The sequence below is a fragment of the Coturnix japonica genome, chromosome 24, assembly GCF_001577835.2.
Source record: "Coturnix japonica isolate 7356 chromosome 24, Coturnix japonica 2.1, whole genome shotgun sequence".
Lineage (NCBI taxonomy): Eukaryota > Metazoa > Chordata > Aves > Galliformes > Phasianidae > Coturnix > Coturnix japonica.
Window position 1 is genome coordinate 2402986 of NC_029539.1, and position 15029 is coordinate 2418014.

The window sequence follows — 15029 nt, forward strand, 5'->3', positions numbered from 1 at the left end:
GCTTTGGAGTAAAGAAGTAGAATGGATTTGCTTTTTTCTTCCTGCAGACGTTTACCTTTGGAATTTAATATTTTTAATTATTAATAGTTGTATTTACACGCCTCCTATGCTTGTATTTGCACAATGGGCACAGTGCAGCTTTTGAAGCACCCAAAGATGCAGGTTTGGGTGGTGGTAGGTGTGTGTTCATTTGCTTTCCCAAGGTGTGATATGGGCTTGTTGCCTTTCTTCTGGGAGAGCAGCAGAGGGAGCACAGTGGCCTCCATGTGTGCTCAGTGCTTTTCTTCTTCATTCATTGCTTTTACAGCAGCAAAACTATGGTTTGGGGTACAGCATGCATGTCTTGCCTTAGAACATGCTTATCTCTGGTTGTAGAGAGATGTTTTGTGTTGCTTTTTACCTAGCATTGTAAATGTAAATCCAAATCTGAAGTTAGCAGTAGCAGTACTGTGTTGACCTATCCCTGCAGCCACGGCACAGTCACTGCTGGTGTAGTCTGAGTGAAAGTTGTATTTCCATTCCATAAAAGGAATTGCTACACCTTGATGGATTTTGGAGTTGGTGTGTTATTGAGACGATTCTTGTTTATCCACAAGCGGTAACAAAGATAAAATGGGTCATTTATTTCAATGCGTCATTTATTTCTTCTCTTTATCTAAGGAAGAGACAGGCGTGGAAGAAGTGACTGGTCTGTTTATCTTTAGTCCTTGCTTAGAGTTTCTTTTTAGACTCTATAGCTATGCAGACGTTGGTATTTAGCTGCTTTTTAATGAGAAGAATGGCTCAATTGAGACCTGTTGGATCATCAAGAAGCCATGACTGCCTCTGATGGACCCAAAGTGCCTGTGGGTTGTGTGAAGCAGGGAGCTGCAGAGCTCTGCCTTTCACAGCATGCTGCTGACTGCTGAACTCACTGCTCCCTGCCTTAAGGAAGTTCCAAACAAGAAGTAAATCTGGCACATTTTTTGTGAGTCGGGGTGGGGTGCCGGGCTCAGCCAAGCCCCTTCACGTGCCTTTGACAAATATGAGGCCAGCAATCTTGTACTGAAATGCTGTGTTTCTGAGGGGAAAAGAGATAGAAGGCACAGGTGAGGCACAAGGTCTTGGATTTTCTTATCCTTTCTGCTTCTTAGTGCCAATGATACGAACCATTATTCAGTCCTTACTGAATGTGGTATTAAAGGAATTAGGAAGGTTGAACTTCCTCCTCTTTACGACTACCTGGTGCTTCACAAAGGTTTGCTTAGGGCTGAAAGTTCTTCTTTAAACATCCTGAGGTTTTCAGTGTTTCGTTTGCAATTATATGTAATTTACAGGAGGTCAATAATTCCAGTTTGTTGTTTTCTTGATGCTTTCATTGTTCTTGGGCAAAACAATTCCTTTTTCCCCTTTAAAATGGGGAAGTCATGTACAAGTCAGGTATTCCAAACCAGTATATCTAGAGCTTGTATAGTTGACGTGTAGTTTGCAGTCCACATTCAGTCCTCTACACCAACATATCCAACCTCACTCCTTAGAGACATCGCAGCTGGGCAACAGCAAGACACTCTTTGCAAGAAAACTTGGGTCTTGTGGCTCTTGCTATTCTTATAATGGAAAGCAGGTCATTGGACTAAGGTGACTGTACAAGTAATTGACAACTGATACAGCAGGACGAGATAATTCACATTATAAGGCTGTTGAGGTGCCATGACCAGATGTTTACTGGCTGGGTGACCTCTATTGGAAAGTGATTAAAAATGAGTCAGTTGGTTGAATGTGGGTTGTTCAAACAGAGGGGTTTCTTATTTATTTTTTTTACCCCGTGGTGGCCTTACATTGATGTTGTGTCACCCAAGAGCTCTGCTAGCAGAAAATGATGGTTTGCGAGCACTGAAGGGGTGAGTGTGTCAGCTGAGAATGCCAAGTTGCTGGCTCACAGCTTGCAACAGCTGCTAGCAGAGCAAGTCAGGATCTTTAGTCACAGTCTGTTAAGGCCAAAGGCTGGGACTGACGAAGCGATGGCTCATGGTTTACGAGACCTGACAGCCAGCAACCATTGCATGGATGCAGATTGACCTCTGTTTGGTATTCCCATCTGGGACTGTGCTTGCAGATTTGCAGGCAGGGAGCAAAAATTACATTGCCAGTGCCTGGAGTGGACATTGAGAATGGTGGGCTTCAGCAGCGCAGCAAAGGCAAGAGTGGAGCATGTTTTAAAATGGCTATTTTTTTAAGTTACTTTCTCATTTTGCCTTTGCATCTGCATCTCCAGAAAGTTGTGTAGGTTGTAAGAGCAGCGATAGGAATCAGTTGTAGCATTTAATGGAGCGCATTGTGCCCTTTTCTTCCCTTTATTTTTCTCCCCATTTACATGTGATATCATAGTAGTGGAATTCTGCAGGTTGCTTTAGATGGTGTGGATGGAAAAAGTGCTTTGTCTTCTCAGTTTGTACCTGCAGAAATATTTCAGAGAACCTTTGTGTATTTCATGTTCATTGTATTTCCATCCAAGATTCTTCCACCTTCCAAGACCGGTCATGTTTATGTGCTGGGGTAAACCTGAGACTTTCAGAAGGAGAGAAAATGGTCTTGAAGTGGTTCTGGGTGTGATACAATGGAGGCGTTTGAGCAGCAATGTGAAGTTGGAAGCAGCATTTCATCTGTGGAATTTAAAAGCCACGTGGGTTCATATGCAGCTCAGAGCAGTGTGAAATGTCACCCGCGTAGACCTTGCACTGAAAATGCTTAGGGGCTGGAAAAACTTGTTTCATATTTGTTAAAGGCACGTGAAGAGGCTTGGCCAGGCCCTGTGCCCTCAGCACCAGTGTCTGTGCTGTGGTTCCATATTGGCTTCCATGCCCTTGGCTCCATCCAGAGCTTCATTTGCAATGATGGCCTCAAGCGGAGCAATGGGCTATAGGCAAGGAGGAGGTTGTGCTCCTTCAGAGCTCCCTATGAGCTGAGTGCATCCTCGTGCTCCATCCTGGGGCTGTTGGACCTTTCACCTGCTTTCCTCTTGGGAAAGAAGCTCACACGTGGATGCTAAATAGGGCTATAGCTGCTACGTTCTGCTTTCTGACATAGTGACATCTGTGCTAGTAACAGCCATGTGGCTTTTTCTTAAGGCATTTTTTCATTCATTCTCACCTCTAAAATAATTATGAAATGGACGGATGAAAGATATTCTCATTAGGAATAATAGCTAGTAGATATTTAAGTAATAAAGCCTCATACTGTCACCCTGGCTTATTTATGAAGCCCGTTCCTTCACTCTGAAACACTTGAGTTAGTAGAGGTTTGAGTCACTGTTGGGAGAGAAGATGGATTCTGTGCCTGATGGGCTGGAAACACGGACATGATGTTGACAGCATCTTTGAATTCATGTCCCATCGTAGCCCATGCGACTTTGGGATTGGCTCAAGACAGCGTGGTTAATGTCGCAGAAGGCATTTCACAAAGGCTTCCAGGTCTTGTTAGATGTGACGTGGACCCAACGGTCTTGTAGTTTTTCTTCTGGTGATACGTTTGTATTGAACAGCTCCAAAATATTGTCCTCAATAGGAAACGTTCACCGAGTTTAGCTTTTTCCCTGTAGATCTTCTCCTTTTGCACATCATTTCTGTTGTACTTCATTATTTACTGTGCTGAGCCCCAGAAAGGCCCCATTACCCTGTAGGGTTACAGAATGAGTTACCTTCCAAGGCTCAGCCTGTGCATGTCCACCATGTACTGGGGTTGTTTGTCCAGCAGTAAGTAGAAGAGGTCAGGAGCATCATCACCTCTTTATAGATGGAGAAACTGAGTCACAGAGGGGCAGCAGCCTGCAGAAGAGCCAGGAAATGTGCAGAAGTCGTGCTCACAGTGTCACAGCTCTGTGATGTGCTGCTCTGTGGGGCTGTCAGTCTGCTCCAGGGTTTGCACAGCTGGCAAATACAACCTGAGCGCTCCCACAGTGAAATGAAGGCAGTAGTGAGGTCCCAGTGAACAAGGAGACCCGAGCTTTCTGCTTGCTTCATTTGTGTCTCTTTGCTGTATAATTTGCCTGATTGCTGAGAAACATAATGGGATCCCCTAGTATAAAATTGCTTAGGATGAGATACAGCTCATCTAATTTAACTCTGAGGCTGCGCTAGTCACTCAGTTTGTCTTTATAGCCAAAGGGAAGAAAGAAGCACCTCCAGACAGCAATTCGTCTCGTTTGTGTTAAGCATATATATGAGATAATGATTACCCTGTGGAGGCATGCTGCTTTCTGCCTGAGCAGAGGAGGAGCCTGGAAGAATAATTTGGATGAATTCCCTGGCTTTTAGGGGAGGCGAGTCCTGTCCTGAGGAGCAAATGCCCATAGATATGAGCCCAGGTGACATGTTTTAAATGCCAAAACAAGCATCTTTGAAGCATGTGGTATATTTGGAGTTGGCTTTTGTGTACAGGCCTGTCAAAATGATGTGAGCTTGTGCTGTCCTTGGGCTTCCAATGAACACATTTAGGCAGGAATTGAGCTTCCGTCTGTCACATCCATGGGGAAAAGATTTGCTGCTGATTTTGTTACCAAGAGCAGCTCTTACAAGTCCCATCAAGTTCTGCTTCATTATCCTGAATGCATCTGGGCTGAGTGGATTTGTGAACAAACTAAGTGGCAAGGAGAGGCTGCTTATGTGGCCAATGCCATGTTCAATGTGCAGAGCCCTACAAGCCAGCGGGTGGAGGTTGAGGTCAGTCATGAGTTACATGCAAATAAGCATTGTGGTAATATAAGCAAGCAAACAAGGTGAAATAGCTTGGCAAGATCTCTGCTAATGATGAGAGGGAGAACAAATTGAGTTGTCTTGGTTGTGGCTCTGCCCCGAGCGCTCCTCCTTGCTGCCGTGCAGCCTGTCTGCACAAGCAATGCAGCACGAGCTCCACTGCATCACAGCAGTCAATGTTGTTTGCATAGTGCTTTGCAAAGGTGAAGTTACTCAAATGCAAATGATAAATAGATTGGTTTCCAGAGCCTCTGCGTAGTTCACCCTCTCAGCTAATTAAGCCGTTAGGAGGTTGGCATGGATGTAAAATAAAAGATTGAGCGTTATTCCTTCTGATGAGCTGTGAAACCGATTGGCTTTAGAGAACTGTTGGTAGAGGAATGTGCAGCATTTTGCCATCTCGATTCCAGGAGGCATCTTAAAAGCCGTCTCTCTTAATGCGAGAGCTGCTTGGCGATGAGATTCACAGCGCTTAGCTCCAGCGTGGTAATTTTACTTTAGAAGTTCTCATCCTTCTTGATGATGATGGGAATCTGAAATTGGAAATGTGCATAGCTTAGTTACTGACTTGGGCTTTTGTTGGCCACTATCCACATGCTTTTTAGCTGGCAATAGTAAACTTGGTCTTTGTCTGCTCGTGTAATTGTTTTAAATTGTAATGCAGTTCAGGCAGCCGGGGTGATAGAGACAGATAATGCATTAAGGATGGCTCAAAAAGTACCAAAATGTGTATTATTCCTCTCTCCTAAGGCAAATGTAATCGTGGCAAATTGAAATACATGAGTTAGTATTTGCTTCCGTGGAAGTGAAAGCTGGTATTTTTATAGCTGGCGTGCATATAATATAATAGCTATCACTTAGAGCTATTTCAGGACCCTGAAAATGTCCACTTGTTGGAAAAGGGAGGCTTTGTAATCATAGCATGTAGAAATGTACACAGCTGCATCGTTTGAAAATGAATTACTCTTTAATGCAATGTATTTTAAGATTAATAACCGAGCATCCATTCAGGAAAGCTCTTTGGGCAAATAACTGTGTTTATTGGGTTGGTGCTTAAAACGTAAGTGCAAAAGCTGAAAGCTCTGAGTGCTGCCCGTTGTGAAGTTGGGTTCTGTGTGGAAGAGACAAAAATGAGCACATTAGCATTGGAATGACAGCGCTTTGGTTTTGGTCCATCGGAGGAAACTGGCACCACGTCACAAAGCTGTGTCATCCCCAGGTAACATCCTCACTTACGCCCTTTCCCCCATATCCATCTCTGTTCCTGAGTCACTGAGCTGTGGAGTTGAGCCCAGCCACTGTGGACTTTCCTTCTGAGCAGGGCTTTGACCCGCTGCATTCAGCTTCCTGCTCTGGGTTGCAGGTTGGATCTCAAGGTTCTGTCTTTCCCATTGAACTTGATGATCTTGAAGGTCTTTTCAAGAAGACCATGCAACTGACATGAAGCAGTAAAGTGCGTTTGGCAGCTTGAATTAGCTGGAGGTGAAGAGCATGTCTGCTGCTACTGCTGGGTGCTGCTGGTCGGCATTTAGTCCTGTCCACATCCCTTCTTGTTACCAGCTGCCACTGACAGATTCCGCTTTCGATTTACACCAACCCCATTACTCAGCAAGAGCGAGCTATAGATTTAGTTCTTGAGAAATATGAAATGAATGAATGCCTGCTGATAAAGCAAGCAGAGCATGTAAAGGTCTGCCAGGTACACTGATCTGGATCCATATATGATTTGCATGTGCTTCGCTTCCTTATGGAGATGAGTCAGAGATGAAAGAGTTTCAGTCCAGTGAGGAACTGAGCATCTGCTCTAAGTATAGCTGCATGTTCTTGATTTCTTCTGAAATGGAGATAACATTTCACAGGGGCTGTGATACCTCCTGCAGTATCTTTAGGATAAGGGGGTACCATGAAAACAAAATGAAAGCTTATACTGCAGCGAGCCAACCAGACAACAATGCCTGAGCATCCCCAAGGTGATGAGGTGGCTGGACTCTGTCCTGTTGTGTTTCTTGCAATTAAACATCCAGCTGGGGCACACAGTGCTGTAACCTCACAGCTGCTGGATCTGTGTTCAGTGGGCACATCCTCCTGCAGACACATGGCGAGCATGAACCTGGATTTTCTTATGTTATGTGCATTTTTCCTGGCTTTTCCCTTTAGAGGAGAGCCTGGCTGCAATAGCAGCATAGTAGGCAGGAGAGGGAGCTTTCTCCTTTGGATGTCACATTGCTGGCTGTGATTAATTCCTTTGGTTTTGTGAGCGTGGGGTGTCGTTGCATTATAAAGCGTGTTTATGGAGATAATCCACTTATCAGCCCAAGCACACATTCTCTCTTCACTAGACAACAAATTGCTTCTGTCCTCACTGAGGGAGACTGTAAGGGCTACCCTGGACTAGGGGGACAGGGGAGGACATGGCAGGAGGCTGATAACATCAGAAACAAAAGCAGAAGCAGGAGACAAATAAATGAGTTTATTAAAGAAAGGCTGCAGAATACAAGTGATCTACTTCAGCAGCTCATTCGTCAAGGGAGTTTGGCCTTGCCTCATTGTAATCTAAATTGAATCCAATTTAGATTCCAAGCAAGGGATGGGAATCCTTTCCTGAACCAAAACAAGCCCTGCCACCTCCTACCTTTCCATTACTCATTCTTTAATTTGTTTGGGTTTCTTATGTAGGGCACTCAGGAAGAATAGCTTAAAGCTGTGTGTGCCTGTGCCCGAGTCTGATGTTGTAATCACTGCTTTGCCATGCATTGGGCTGACTTTTTGGTGCAGAGAGAGCACCCAGAGCTGGCAGCATGTCTCTGCCCAGGGCACCTTGGTATGAACACTCCCTCTCCTGAGTGCTGGCTCACTTGGTCTGGGGGAGTTCACTGCACCCCTGGGATCAAACTGTTTTGGTTTTTTCTCTCTAAAAATCAGCTTTGCTGGTGCCTACACACATCCAGCCCACCCCAGAGACAGGCACTGGCAGGTAGCTTCCTGCAGTTTTGAGATCCCCTGCTTGCTGACCTACTTTCTGTTCTGGCATTATGTGTTGATAAACAGTAAAACTCAGCCTCGTAGCCTGTGTATGTCTGGAAAGACCGAAGGGCAGGACTCCTATCTTCATCCTTCATGCTCATCAGTGCTGCGTGCCCTATTTTTGTATTGGTAGCCAGCTTGTGCTTGCCATCCTCCTTGCAGAAAGTGTTACAGGCCACGTGAGAGGTGGGTGATTAACTGCTTAGAGGCAACCAGCTGGCAATGGGAACAAGTGTGGGAATGCTGCTTCCTTCCCACTTCCGAGCACTGCACCGAAGAATGAGAACCTCTATCACACATGAACTGCTTTCTGGACTGCTCCAGGGAAGGGCTGGGGAGTTTTACTCAGGTTGAAGCAGGAAATTGCAGCTGAAGCCAAGACTGGGTTGGCCTCAATAGAGCAGGATGCAGGTGGGAAAACATTTCCTTTCCTGAGATTCCTTGAATGAGTATTGGGGTCTGCTATGCAAGGCAGGCAGACAGTTCTGATCCAGTAGCTGTGCTCTCTGCTGCACCAACCTGCTGTAGGGAAGCCCTATACTCTCCTATTTCTCCATAAAGGATTCCTGATGCTGCTCAGCCCTCCGATGTTGTTCAGCATCACTGTACCCAATGAGAACCCCCATCTTATTACATGATGAGCTGAAAGGAATTTGCAGTTTGGTCATCAGGAGTGTTGATGCACCTCATGAGATAGTATATAAAGTATATATCTTGGAGATAGGCCCTGCTCACAGCAGGGTGGTTGTGTTGTATTTTCCAGATGTAGTCAGAAGACTTGAGTCGTTCAAGCCCATGTTTTGGCTTCGAGATTGGAACAACGTGCAAGAGAATCTGTCTGCTACAGGATGGGGAAAAGAAGGGACTGTAAAGCTTTGCCTGGAAAGGGAAATGAGTGAGGAGGTTTTGCTGAGCAAGCTGTGTCAGGGCAAAAGACCAGGATTGGTAAATAGGTCTGTGTGTGATCATGGGGCAGCAATGAAGGTATGGGGTCAGCAGTGGGGTGGAGGCCGTGTAACCTGGTCATGGCAACAGGAAACAGGAAGGCAGAGGCCCCCACCTCAACCTGGCTGGAATCTGTGGCCTTTAGCAGAGTGCTTGGCCTCTGTCAGCCCCCGTGCCTCCTGGGGGGGTTGGTCCTCATGGGCTGCAATGGTTGAAATCAGGAGGTGATAGTGAAGGGATATTGAACACATGAATGCATTTAGCATCAGCTTGTGTGCAGTGGTGACCCCATGTATCTACACGGTCTTTCAGATTCTACTTGTATGGACCCTATAATAATTAGGGTGGGTAATGGGGACCTTTCATGGTATTTTGGGTCAACTCAAATGAGCTGTTGTGCTTAAGGTACTTGCTAATAGCTTGCTGTTGGTTTCTGAGTCAAAGTAAGCTTCACTCGAGGATGTATGAAAGCCTTATTTCTGCTTCAGAAATAGCCAAAAGCCTGTGGGTTCTGCACCGAGGTGTGTCGTTCCTTGGAGAAACAACCCGTGTTGATCCTGGTTGTGTGTTGTTGTTCTTAGATGCTGGGAAAGGGCTCTCACACCTGTGGTATGTGAGGGGGGGGGAGGTTAAAAAAAGCCCTATTTATAGAACAAACAGCTCCTTTGTTGGAATATGTCACCTGGTTTATATCAGGATGGGTGTAGGAGGAGGAAGGACTGTGGTAAAAGCAGTGGGAGTTGCCCTGTGCAGTGTGCAGCCCAAACCCACTGAGCACCTTTGTCTATGGCACCCAGAGCTGTGCATGGAGAGCAGTTCTGCACTGGAGATGGGAACATAATCCAGGCAGATGGGGGGGGTGTTTAAATGCAGCCAACTGGGAACATCTGTCAGGGTTGTGCTTTGAAACACACAGCCTGGTTTTAATGTAATGAAATTTCTGGCATAAAACAAGAGTGTTTTATAGAAGGGAAAAACCAAATCTCTCTGTATAATTCTCCCTCAGTGGCTTTGTTCGATGGCTGCTGAAAAACAGAGGGCATCCCATGATGTCTGTGCTGCTCATTCCAAGCTTCGTGGTGACCTCGTCCTGCTGATCCTATACATAAAAGCCCATAGAAAGTCTTGAAAATAAAAGATCCTGGCTTTAGTATGAGAACTGTTCTTCCAAAAGTGTTTTTTTGATTGGAGGTTGTTTATACTGGGAGTAATAAGTAGCTGCTGGAGATGGACTGTGAGCATCCTGGGTGCTTGAATGATCAGAGCTTAGGAACTCGGGTACTGTTAGCAGCTGAAGGGTATGTGTAGTGCCATTGGAATGGAAATGAGCACACCACTCCTCACTGGGTCACCTGGCTTCCCTTTCACCTCATTCCTACAGGGCTTTAGCCATGCTGTGAATGGCTTCCAATACCTCTACTTTTATTTAGATAGAAGGGCACATATGGGCACGTATGGCTCCTTGTGCACAGCCCATCGTTTCCATTGGGTCGTTGTTATCTGGATAGGGATCCTGTGGGGTTGAATCTGTACAAATAGGAAAGAAAGAGACAAAAGGCACAGCAAGTGGTTTCCTGTTGTGATTATTCAAGTGTGCGCATAGTAATAACAAGGAAAATATATTGGAAGCGCAGATAAAACTTAGTTCTCTTATAACAGCAAGCTTCTCTCTCAGTTATGAGTAATAGCAAACACTCTTTTCTTTTAATAGGGAGTTCTTTCCAATAGCAATGGCCTGCTGGAAGCACCATGCTGGAATGCTGGATTTCTGTTGTGGGGAGCATCCACCAACAGCATCCCATGGTCTGGAGTTGGAGGCCCCATCTCTAGTGCTGGAATGAAGCTGTTTCTGCTTCCAAAGTAAGTACCATCCAAAAAGATGGGTTTGGTTTCATTGAGCATTGAGGGTGGACAAGTAATAATATCACCTTGAGGACCAATGGTGCCTTTAGGACCACCTTTAGGACCTCTTGGTTTCATCTTCGATGTGGTGCTGGCAGTTGACCCTGATTTTTAGTCTTGGCCAAAACACAGACTTGAGCTGATGACCCAGTTTAAGCTGACCTTGAAATACACAACCACAATGACCTCCAGGCAATTAATTACCTGACTCAGGGAGCTGGCTGTCCTGTGAATGGAACGTGATATAGGGGTGCTCTTGTTCTGCTCTGTTCAAGGACTGCTGCTAGAATTGCCTTATTCCCTCTGATTCCCCAACTATCTTTAATGTTTTGAATTACTTTAGCCATCTTAACTGGATGATCTCTGGCTGGAATACATGGATATCTGTATGTGATAGCAGCAGTTACTGATTCATCCTTCTTAGAGCTGGTGAAGCAGGAGGAAGTGAGCAAGTGGATGGAATTGGTTCTGTGCTGTGTTCCAAGCTTAGATCTGGGGAGGGCTTTCTGCATCCCTCTTGCTTTTACTGTGTCCCATAAATCTTATGTGTTCATTTAGCATCACTTAAGCTCAGTATCTCCAGCCATTAAGAAGCGCGGTGCCATAACGCAGGTAGCACAGCGCCCTCTGGCGGCCATCAGCGGCACTGCAAACCACGCTGATATATTCAAAGCTCTGTGTAATGTGCATTACTTTACCCAGCAGCTTCGAATTTGACCTGGAAAATTTGTCATATTGCCTTCTTTTTTGCATATTTTATTACATGTGATGTCTGATGTATTACAGATGTGCTTGAAAAAGGAGTTAACGATGAGTTTTCCTTGTTTAATGCTGGCTATGGGGAGGTTCAGTCTTCCATACCCCTTAAGGAAGAAAACCGCAGGGGTTTTCAGTTCAATTCAGCCAAGGTAAGATGGCAACACTTGATGCACGAGGTTTAATTTGACAGAGGAACAGCCACTGTGAGGTGCTAAAATAATTGATGCATCGGTGTATTTCAGGAGCAGTAAGAGTTTAAAGAGAAGGAGAAATTAAATGAGCAGATGTGAATGGCTGTGTGTGGCAATCTGACCCTAATGGATTTCCATCCACTGCTGAATTGAATGGGCGGAGGAGAGGCCTAAAAGCATATCTGTGAAAGTGCCACCTCGTTAAGCTGCAGCTTGGTAAAACAGCACTTTACAGCATGCAAAGGTTCTCCTATGGGCGTATACACTGCTTGATCTTCTTGGTGCTGAGTCTCAGAGAACAATATCTCAAGTACCTGGAGTGGGACCAGGGTTTAACTGACCACAGAGTGTTGGCAGTGTGGAGGAATGAATCTCGGTGCCAATTTCTCAGACACAGAGAGGGCAATTTTCAACCCAGCCTTCACACCTGCTGCTTAAAGGGATCCAAGTATGTGGGCTGTGTTTGTGCTCTTCTGTGTCAGAGGAAGTATTTATCTGAGAGAGAGCACCACTAAGAAAAGCACTGAGGGCTCACAGCCTGCTGGCCCGAGCCCTTTTGTTCATAGAGAGGAGTGTCTGTGTCTAGTTCTCTTTGTTTTTAGACCTGAAAAGAAAACAGTTCTAAGAGCTGAGGATAAATGGAGGCATGTTGAGCAGGCTGTGTGAGGTAAGGATGGCACAGGGATGCTTCATGTGTCGTCATTGCAAACAGAAAGGGAGAGCAGCTGGCATTAAGAGGTCAGAATATCGCCCATCCAGAGGCCTTGGAGGTCTCTTCTTCAGACATGAGCAGAGCTAAATGAAGCTCTGGGAGCAGTAGTTAAGATAGAACATGCACAATCTGTTGTCGCAGGGCTTTGGCTGCCTTGAGGCTGAGATGGCAACGAGCAGTTGGTGCTGGCAGTGGGTTCCTGTGTTGGCTCCTGATGGACAGAAAAAGGGGCAAGGAACAAACCTTGCTGATGTTTAGCTGCACAACAGTTGTGCTGAAGTGAGCTGACATGATTATGGCAGTGACAGAGGAACTGCTGAGATGGCTGTCACATGGAGGCCAGAGATGCATGTTCTGTGCTCCTCCTCCCATAGCCTGGCTCAGAGACCAGAAGATTGAGGGATTAGTGGGGGTGGGGGTGCTGAATTTACCTTTTATCTCCTGGTCCTGTTGTGCCTGTGTGGAACTACCAGCCTTTTTTTTCCCCCTTTTTTCTTTCCTTTTTGCTGGTGAAGCATTAACTGGGTGGGTTGCCATAGCAATCCCTGCATGATAAGTTGGGCTGCTGCTTGCAGCACTCAAGATATCCCTCTCAACATTCATCCCCCTTCACCACATCCCCTGAAGTGCTAAAACAGCTGAGGGCTTTGTGGCACTGAGCATCCTGCACCCTATGGGCTGTGACTCTGCTCCAGTCCGCTCCCTGCAGGCATCATAGCAAGGAGCAGCAGCTGTGCATCATTAGGCTGGGTGGGTTTTGATGAATGTGTACTCTCCATCTCTCACACAGCAGAGAAAAATGAAGCTTTCAGTATGATGTCCTGATTGTTTGAAGGGTTTTCTGAAGAGGTCTGGGCAGCATGTCCAGGGAACACATTCTAGACCAAGAGTCTGCACTGCAAATCATCTTATGCTTTGTCTGTAGTGCACGTTGAAGCTGTAGATGGGGAAAGGATGTTGATGTCTGTTTGCTTCTCTGCCCTGTGGCTTATTGTGTTACAATCCACCACCCCTGTTTCACCAGTGATTTTCTTCACCCCTGGGCCACATTTCCCATCTTTAAATAGTAATTAGAACTCCAGACTGACCAGGATGAGTAGCGTGCAGTGCTTCAGGTCTGCACATAAATGACTCTGAGGGAAAACTCATTATTATTTAAGGATGTTTGTTTGTTACTGTAATTTCAGTTGGTTGTCAGATGACTTCTGGAGTGCATGGGGTTAGAGAAGAGGATGCTGTTTCTGCACAGAGGAACCTGAGCTACACTGTGCTGAGGGTGAAGGGTCGATTAGTGGCTGCTGAGCAAATCAAAGAGCTGCTGCATCCTCGTGATCCCATAGACTTGGACCCCCCTGTCCCACTCCTGGCTGTGTTCTCTGGGGTGGATGTGAGTTGTACAGCACAACACAGTGCAGCTCTGCTGATCCATGTCCTTCAGTTCCTGGCAGTGCACCTGGCTGCCCGGGAACAGATATGATTTCCATTGCACTTCATGAAACAGGTGCTTGTCAGATGAGATCGCTGTGGACATTGTTCAGTGGTTCCTGTGTCTATAAAAATACCCTCCATCAGCACTCATCTGCCACACACAGGCTGGATTGTTCCGGAAAAGCTAGGAGCAAATCCTATAGCTAAGCCTGCCTTTCCTTTGTTGACTTGTGTAGACAGCCAGGGGCAATGGGAAATGTGCATGGGACTTAATGTGTTATCATCTCTGGGTATTGCAGGTGCTATTTTTGCTTCCTTCGGGGAAAAGTTAAGTATTGCTGATTTGGATATTCACGACTGATGGCTTTTAAGGGAGAAAATGGAAGGGTGCTGCTGACATCTGGTCTCTGCTCCTGGCCCTGGCAGATATGTGGGTGTTTGCTTTGGGATGTTTGATGTTAGGGTGGTGGATAAAGCTGGAGAACCCTATGGGCAGAGGAGATGGAAGCTGCCATGGCTTTGGTCAGCTACTGCTGCAATACTTCAGGGCTGTGAAGGTTTCAGGGGTCGCAGTCCCTGATATAAGCAATTGGGTGATGTTTAATTAGAGCATTCAGAATCTTTGCTGTGTGCCTGCTTTGCTTATGCAGTGTAGGGACCAGATTCCATGTGTGTGCCCTCAGGATCAAGCCGCAGTGATGGGCAGGTCTGGACTCAGCAGTGCTGTTCCCTGTTGGGTGTCCATGTCCAGCCAAAGGGCTGAAGCCAATGCTTTCATATGGCTGCTGTTTCTAGTTGGGTGGTTCTCATGTGTCCAACACACACTCCTGGGTTTTGGCTCAGGAAGTTGCTCCCATGCCATTGTCTGATGGAGTTGGCCAGGTTTCATTCAATAGGTTGTGCTGTGGGTTGAGCTGCCATCAGCACAGATGCATTGTGAAGAGGGAGCCCATTTAACGAGCACTTCATTTCTCCCTCTCTGCCCACTGTGACCTTCAGAGTTGGAGCCCTTCTGGGTGCTGTGGCTCCAGTCCAAACCGAGAAAGCCCAGCCTGCTGCTGGCACTGAGCTCCTGGGAATCAGACTGGAACATGAGGAGAGGATTTCCCAGTATTTCCAACTGTGACCTTCAGAGCCGTACAAATGCTAGTATTATAGCATTATAATCATTATAGGCAAAGCCCTCCTGGTGACCTCGCACAGATAACTCTCCCCCATCTCTTTATCTGGCTTTATTTCCGAGACAACTAAACGATGCTAATATCCCCTCTCCAACCAAGAGGGGGGGAAAAAAAGGGGAGGGGGCCACGCTCTGACTCCAGCACAACCCAAGCTGCT

General features: G+C 46.1%; 1 protein-coding gene across 1 annotated transcript in view; it reads left to right on the top strand.

The window, feature by feature from the left end:
* The window catches only part of LOC107324095 (zonadhesin-like), a 115532-nt gene extending 100557 nt beyond the window's left edge, over positions 1–14975 (top strand). The window contains exons 81-83 of the mRNA XM_032449129.1: positions 10411–10559; positions 11388–11509; positions 14691–14975. The gene's annotated coding sequence lies outside the window, so the exon portion shown is untranslated. The remainder of the gene's footprint in view (positions 1–10410; positions 10560–11387; positions 11510–14690) is intronic.
* The last annotated feature ends 54 nt before the right edge of the window (positions 14976–15029 follow it).